Here is an 8,870-nt window from a genome sequence, read left to right as displayed (position 1 = left end):
ATATTTTATGGTGATCACACCATTATCATTTCAATCGTAGAACTTATACTACTGGACATAGGCCTCCCCTACAAAGGCACAGGTTGAAAGAGGCCCGTTATATACTCTGACAATGCAAGAATTGAATTTTTAAGATATATGGCAAATTAAAATTAAACATGCCAATATCATAAGGCAGCACTATACAAGTATGAAAATAGTGCCTTTCAGTCTGATGACACATTTTCAAGTAGACTTTGAGCTCGGCACAAGTGAGATTAAGCCAGGCAGCGGTTTTACGTTGCTGTCTGTGTTCACACATACAGACTAACACACGTGTATGTGTAACATAGGTCTCTATTAACACTTGCCTACACGAGAAATTTAAATTTTACCAAATAGAATATAACCAATGACTTACGTTGTACATAAAAATGTGTAGCTAAATGTGTATGTAAAAAACGGATCGACAGATTTGTCCATTTTTTTTTCATATTCTCGTTTCTTATACAAACCTCAGAGTAAATTGGACACACTTGGTCCTCGTTGTCAAGATATCGTTATAATTAAAAGCAAAAACTAATTAAAAAGCCTACTAAATTGTTACGATTTTTAAGTGATAAAACTTGAGATACTTTTTTTCTAATAGTCTTTCGAGTAGTTGTAGCACGGTGATAGCGGATAGAAACTTCGACTTAGGGTTCGATTCCTGGGCCACAATCTACACAAATAAATGAAATTGGAGTATCTGTTTATAATATTAAAATAACCATTCTTTACTACATCAGTATGAATACACATACAGTATACATAGATTTTTTTTAATTTTTGTCAATCTGTGTGTTTGTGTTTGTTCCGGCTAATCTCTGAAATGGATGGACCGATTTTGACGGTACTTATATTGAAAAGTAGCTAATTTAATGAAGAGTAGCTAAGGCTACTTTAATTTAGAAAATTCTTTGACGAAAAAAAAAACTAAATATTTTTTTTGGTTAAATTCCACGCGAAAGAAGTCGCGGGCACGACAAGTCTTAAATAATTCACAATTTATGCTTTAATTACATAGGATCACAAAAAAGTATTCAGATGATAGGTAGGAGTGTCCTCTGCATACCATAATATCACACTACAATTACCAATCTGTCAAGCGTGGGAAATGGTATATATCTATCTTTTCCATCTTTGTATACATATCTCTTCTATTTATATATACCTATCTTTTCTATCTATACATATATATCTTTTCTATCTATATATACATAACTTTTCTATGCCTTGCAGTAGGCGTCTATGAGCTGGAACGACGACGAATGATATCACAATTTTAGAGAGTACTATTGTTTTGTTTAATTATACATTTGTTTATTTCTTTGCTCGTTTTTCAAGTTGTGTAATATCGGACTTAATATCTAACAGACATTCTTTATTAGTCAACCAGTTAATAAATACTTTTAAGTTTATTGTTAAAAGAAATATTAATTTTAAATTATTTTAATACGCGGTTAATTAATTAATTCATATTTTTTTTAATTATTTAATAATTGTATATGTATGTAGTGTGTTTTAAAGTTATTGCAAAGAATATTTTAAATCATGTTTTATTATTTTGGCGAGTTATTTTATCACGTAATAATAATGGTAATTGACTAATAAGATAGTGTATTAAATGCTTTAATATTTTTATTGTGTTCAATGATTGATATGTCACGGACGTTGGTTAAAGTGATCATAAATAAAAAAACATATTGTGTTTGTTGGTGGCTCTCAAGAAGCTTTTGGAACGCACGTAGCAATATTTCAAGTTGAGGAGCATTTGACACAATTTGAGATTTGGGGTCCAACGCAGCACAAGACTCATAGACGACCTTGTTGAGGCCATAAAAGTTGCTGAGCGTTTCCAACTTGTCCTTTTGCTAATGGCAGAGGTCTATGTTCAGCCGTGGACTTCCCACGGGTGAAGCGATAATAATGACAATTTGTAACTTGTTTACATTCGTAAATTAATGAATATTCAAAATATTTGTTGAAAGCATTGTATTGTAAATCAAGGAGGGTCGCAATGAAATTCACATAAAACGAGATCGATCCTCGTGTTTCGTTAACCAAGTAACAAGTCTAAGTGTTACAAAGCTTTCTGTTTGAGTGATCGAAGTGTAATAAGTGTTTGCATGCAATAAAAGGCGACGATTGGAGGGGCAGATCAAACGCCCGCCACGCGCCGATTCGATGCATGAACGCTCTGCTTAGATCGCGTTTAAAATTACTGTATTAGATCACATACGTAAACAATATCGATTTTTTTATAAGTATTTTCTGCTTAATCGTGAGTCAAGTGACTTATCATCATTTCAATCGTAGAAAACCACAGCAGGACATAGGCCTTTTCGATAGAAATCTAATATGACCTGTTGGAAGCGGCTTGCATTCCGGCGACTTTAACAAGTCGTCTGTTCATCTTATGATGTCCAACGCTGTTCTTACCGGTAGATAAAATCTCAAGGACCTTAAAACGTTAGTGTCCAATCTTGCGCGCTATGTGATCTGTCCACTACCGATTTTTCAATCCTTAGTGGATAATTATAACAAACTTTGACTTATGAAAAGTTCTTTCTTAGGGGATTACTTTGTCAGGTCAGTATGAACGTGACTTTCTAATTTACAGTGACATAAATGATAAATACGCGTGTATAAGTTGTGAATGAATTGTAAGTCACTTTGTTCTTAATTAAAATTCGTTAAAAAATATGTAACAATTAACATATTAAAACCAGAATTAGTAATTAGTACGATTTAATTCCTATTTTGGATAAATTACCCGTCGTGAATGTAATCTGAGTAAGCTTTTCTTTTCAGCTGATGGAAGCCCACTGCAAGGTATAGGCCACTCCCAGAGATCGGCGACGACGGCTGGTCCTGCGCTGACCGCCTCCAGGGACTTCCTGCGACCATAGCTATGTCATTGCTCCATCTAGTGGGGCGCCTACCCACTAGATAATGCAAGATAGCCAATCCGCCTGCAAAGTGTGGCGATTATGGTACATCCCCTCAATGAATGGTACATATTATAAACGTAACTTCATCTTAGAAACAATATACTCAAACGAGTTTATTTTTTATTTTGTTAACTGTTACAATACCTTTTACAATAGTTAGAGAAATTCGTTCGCTAGCTCTATTATCGCTCGAATAATCCTTCACTTTTCAACATTTAACTTATAACTTCTTACATATATCACAAGATAATTTTGAAATATTACATGGAAGTGTATTACGTAAATGCCAAACAGAGTTACTCACAAAAGATCAATTATTTTTTAAAAAGCCTAAAGAATGTAGTACGAGTTTTTTTATTTATAGTTCTAACAAAACACTATACACAAATTTTGATATACATATAAATTATAACAATAAAAGATACTATAAATTATAAAACAGAAATGTTAAAAAAATACAGATAATCAAAACTATAAAATAAAGATTGTAAAAAGCAGTCCAGAAAGAAATGGTGAAGGAAAAGAGACAATGTATGAATGGTAAATGAAAAGAAATGAAAGATTATGTGAGGGAAAAAAGAGAAACGTGTGGGAGAAATTGAGAAGAACGAAAGAGCGAAGAAATAAAATTAGAAAGTGAATAAATTATTTGAAATATTATCCCTGTGTACTTAAGACAGGGGAATGTATTAAAGGCCACCAATAACAGGGACCAAATAATGTTAAAATAAACCTATGTACATCACTATTTTTTTGATTTATCATTATATATTTATGCACATAGACCAGATTTATTTGCTGAATACAGGCTACTTCTGTATCACAGGTGTTATGTATATAAAGGGTCCGTTTTGAATTATTTTCAGTAGTATAACTCATTTCATCAAAGTAGGTCATATTGCTGGCATAATTAAGTTCATTTGTCATAAAAAAAAAACAAATGCTAAGCTTAAATTATTTAGCCAGAGATTAAATACTTTTTTCTAGCGTAATCAGTAAGCGCGGTTTGTCGCCACCCTTATTTGCTGTGAGTTAATAATTGTATATTACTATACTCAAACATTTAACATCGCGAAATAAACTGTTTGCAAGCTTTTAAATTATACCCTATTTAGAATGAAAGGGAACGTGAGTTGGAAAAGGAGGGTGGACTCCAAACACGTGACACTGTAGTGCGAAGAACAAACACCCCGGCGGGCAAGTCGCGTGCTGTGATGAAATACTTCATACTGTAGACAACATGTCATTAGTATTAAATGTAAATACGCAATACTACATCTGATAATCTGAGAATTATTGTCTACATGTATACAGGATAATTGTCTATAGGTGTAGTTTTAAAAGTGTGAATGTTTATTTGGTTTTCTATTAATTCATGTATGGTACACCCTGTCTAAAAATTAATGGTTCCTGAATTAATAAATAAAGTCATTTAGAAAAAGTTATTTCAAAAATCCGATGCATATTAAAATTGATTATAATGTACTATCTATATTTGTATTGCCAGAAAACATCGTCCTGTAGTATTTCAACAGAAGAAATAAATTATTATAACATATTTCAGAGTGATCACTTTATTCAAGATTATTGGATACATGTAAAGTTAAAAAACTTTTTACTGATAAACGACCGTTACTTGCAACCTTTAAAAGCTTCTACACCTATAACCAAACATACTGTATATGTTTATCATGTATACTCAATGTGTCTTCACTACTGAGAATCAACTTGTATTTCAGAGAATAATTTAATGTAAATAAAAATCCTAGTGAATTTAAGATAAATAGTGATCTTCATCAAAGTAATCTAAGGAATAAAAATAAGCTTACTGTACCCGCTATGAGGCACCCTAAAGTGTCTTAACCAAACAACGAGGTAATTTATCTCTTTGTAAATACAAGAAATTTATTAAGCACAGGCTTTAGCAAAAGACATATCAATATATCATATCACTCTTTTTGAGAGTATGTTCATCCTGAAGATCTTTGGAAATTAACCATTAATATTTTTGAAAATTAATTCTTCTAATTATAAAGATTTTTTTTGTTAATGTAATTATGAAAAATTACAAACCCTATTGAGTTTTCTATTAGCTCTTTCTTAATAGGTGGCAAAATATTTTTTCACACACACACACGCACGCACGCACACGCACACGCACACGCACACGCACGCGCACGCACACGAATGCACACGCTTACACACACACACACACATACATATACTTATATATATAATTATACGAAATTACTTGGTTTTTAATGAAATAAATACACAAAGTTTACTTTTTAACATTTTTGTGAAGTGACAATGTTGTAAGTATACTTCGGGCATTTTTAATCACCTATAAATGGATTTTATTTGGACACAGATATTAACAACACGTTACGCGTGTCTGACGGATGAAATCACACATATCTTCAGTTCTACTTAACACGAGAGGGTGAATAAGAGAAATGATAACGTGTTTACAAATTTCCTGTTCTACTAACGTTAAGTTAATTGTCTGTATACAACTCTAGACCCTGTTTGTCTGCGACTGGGATTTAACATAGGGGATCAAATTTTCCGCCAATTCTCCTAGCGCTAATCGAAATTTTAGTAATGTTAACCTGGTAATAGCAACCGACAAAGTAGAAGTTCGGCTCTCACGGACATCTCTAAATCAAGTATTATCGACGAGACACAGCCCAAGTCAAAAGTCCACTGGATGGGGTCCTTGAGCTTTGTAACTAGATGGAGCAGCCAGCTAAGCGATCTAAAACTTAGGCAGCGGCACAAATTGTTTAAACTAAACAAGTAGATCCAAGATCCAAAATGTGATTCATTGTTATCGTTCTTGTCACCCGGTAGACATCCACTGGAACGCATAGGCCTCTTCCAAAGATCCTAAGACCGAAGACCGGACTTCCCGCGATCATGACTGTGTCGTAGGTCCACCTAGTGGGATCTACCCGCGTCTACCGGCTCGTGGTAAAAAAAAAAGGAAAAATTGTTTGAATTCCGCGAAGGAATATTCTAGAAGCGTTCGCTTTATTAGTAAATTTCCGAAGCGTCTTGCCGTAGTGGCTGTCTACTCATTCGGCTTACTTATCCCCAGCACCGTTTTTAATTAAAATACAGAGCCGAGCAACATTAACGTTGAGAATAAATTAAGCCCTCGCAGCGCTGCAAAGCTACTGAAAGAGTGGAACGCGTTAAGTGTTAACTCACCAATAACGAATATTATTCTCCCCCCTCCCTTTTTTCCCGCCTCGTCTGCACACAGACACGTCACTTCCGCGCGCCATTTTTGTGGCCGCCGGTGTTTTTTACGTGATGTTCGAATTTTGAATATTGTTAGATTATTGTTCTATATCATTGTTTACTTATTTTTAATCTGCGTTTTTAGTACTATTTAAATAAATGCTGTAAACGGTATATATCATTAAATCTCTAATATATAATAACATCTTTCAATATAACCTAGACGCTTTATGATTAATATAGAAAAAATATAGCGAAGTATTATTTTATAAATATTTTGCATACGTTCCGCGAGCTCTTGTTAAAACACTTAAACAAGAAGAATATATTCTTATATCACTTACAAATATTGTTAATGAAGTATCTATAATTTGAATGATAATAGAATTTAGAATTAGAATATAATTTGAATAAATTGAATATAATTTGAATAATCTATAATTTGAAGACTTAAATTCATCTGATTTGGGCAATCACTTAGATGGTTTTTACGTAGACGGTATCTATCAATATATAGTTGCTACATATGTTTATCTTGTCTATGCCCATAATAACTTTAATAAATACCAGAAATATAGTAATACTAAAAAGCTTAGCACTAGAGATAAACACAAACTATTTGGTATGCAATTATGTAAATTTTGTATAAAATTAGTCACTGTGTGAGTAGCGGTTGAGGATTTGCAATTGCAAGTTGCATGTTCGATTACCGCGATACAATTTTTTATAATTCACACTTTGTGCAATAAATATATAGGATTGCCACTGCCCACAAACAAGTGTATTAAAGGATGGGCAGCAGCATTCTCTGCGTACCATAATACAACAGTGCGATCGCCAAACTGCCAAGCGTGGCAATTATGCTATATCGCCTCCATAGATATCTTTGGGGAAAACCTATGCCTTCCTATTTGCCGCCTACGGGCTAAAAACGATAGTTGAGAGAAATTCTTAATAACTTTATTTTATAAGATCATTACAATCATCTATAATTGTCAGTTTAAAATTAAGTTTACTATAGTTCCTAACGCGCCACCTGCTGAAAACAATTAACAAGAAACTCAGTAAAGTTTTTTTTTTTAATTAGAATAATTCATTTTCAAACATCACTATCGTGAACATGCTCTGGAATAGAATAACATGCCTCTTAATAGAGCCTGTGCTTAATGAATTTCTTGAATTTACTTAGATATAAATTTACCGTCTTGTTTGGTTGTTTCTTATAGAATCTAAGAATATAAGATATATGTTAGACAATATACATTGACTTATAAATGAGAGAGACACTTCATGTAGCGTAATAGCAGGTACAGAAAAAGGTAACTAATAAAAAATCTTGCTTGAGCTTTTGTTGATTCTATATCATGCATCTTTGGGAAAACACAATTGAATTATACTTTCAAAGTAATTGAGCTCTTGTGACGTTCTTATGTCGGATATATGTGACCTAAAGTAAAATATTTTACAGGTCAAATACAAAAAATAAAATGAAATTAAGAATTTAATAAAACTGTAAATTTATGTAGTAGTAAATATTAATCTCAGACAAATAATGAAACATCCATTTAAGTTTTTTAAAACTACATTAAGCGCGTACATTAAAATAATCTTGGGAATAACACCATACTTTTATTATTATAAATGCCGCATCCAATGTTGTAAATCAAAATGAAAGAAAATATAAACCGGCTTTTACCTGTGGGCTATAATTGAAATATTTATAATTACGCCACGGTTTCCTAACGAGACGAACGTCTGCGAAAAATTAAAAAAAATCAGAATGCGCACGAAGCAATTACTGTTTGTATTCCACCATTTCATCACAATTCACCGATGAGATTTTAGCGTAAATGAATTTTTCGTGCATTTAATAGATTATATAATCACTCCTGTAAATGTATTTTAAATGATATTTAATGCTAACATTATTAAAAACCATAGATCAATAAATCTCCCGAAACCTTCATAAATTATAAATTTCATATTTTAAAGTCAGACAGTTTATCTAAAATCTAGATATATGCCCTCAAGGACTCTAAAATATACAATACGCTGTTCTTCTTCGAATAAGAAAAGCATAAATTAATATCAAAAAGTATACGTTACTATTTATACATTACAACCTTTATACTTAACTAGGAACCACTATAGCTTTTTGAATGACTAGGTTCCCTCTTGGAGAATTAAATTTTTTTATACACGACTTTTTGGCGCCAAATTTTTGACAACCAGTGACAGCTTAATTTAATCTATGGGTGTTGTTGGAAAATATGTCTGGTTTTTTTACTGTTTTTCCCTCGATTGTTTGACTTTTTTCTCCATGATAACCTTTTTCGTTCTTTAACAACATGAGAAAAAAACGAATTTTTATAAGAGTACATTTGCACTTATAAACACATTTTTCTTCTTTTAGGTTAATCCTCGTCTCATGGAACGCCTCCTGGATTCGACGAGATGCCTCCACGAGTATCTATGATTTTCTCTTCTGAGTGCTTCCCTTATTGTGAGGCCTAACACCTGCACAGTTCGCCCATCGAGTTGATGATCGCCTTTTTGGTCTCTCTACTTTGCTAACCAACTTATCGATTCTCTGTTTGTCTCTAAGCTATATATTCATTTTAATTAATACATAGATTATTAAAAAGGCATTGT

Source organism: Battus philenor, unplaced genomic scaffold (genome assembly GCF_028537555.1).
Source record: "Battus philenor isolate CCGP_79_NKW_IND1 unplaced genomic scaffold, ilBatPhil1.0.hap1 SCAF_19, whole genome shotgun sequence".
In the NCBI taxonomy this organism is placed as follows: domain Eukaryota; kingdom Metazoa; phylum Arthropoda; class Insecta; order Lepidoptera; family Papilionidae; genus Battus; species Battus philenor.
The sequence above is the reverse complement of the archived record's forward strand: the minus strand, read 5'-3'. Positions refer to the sequence as shown.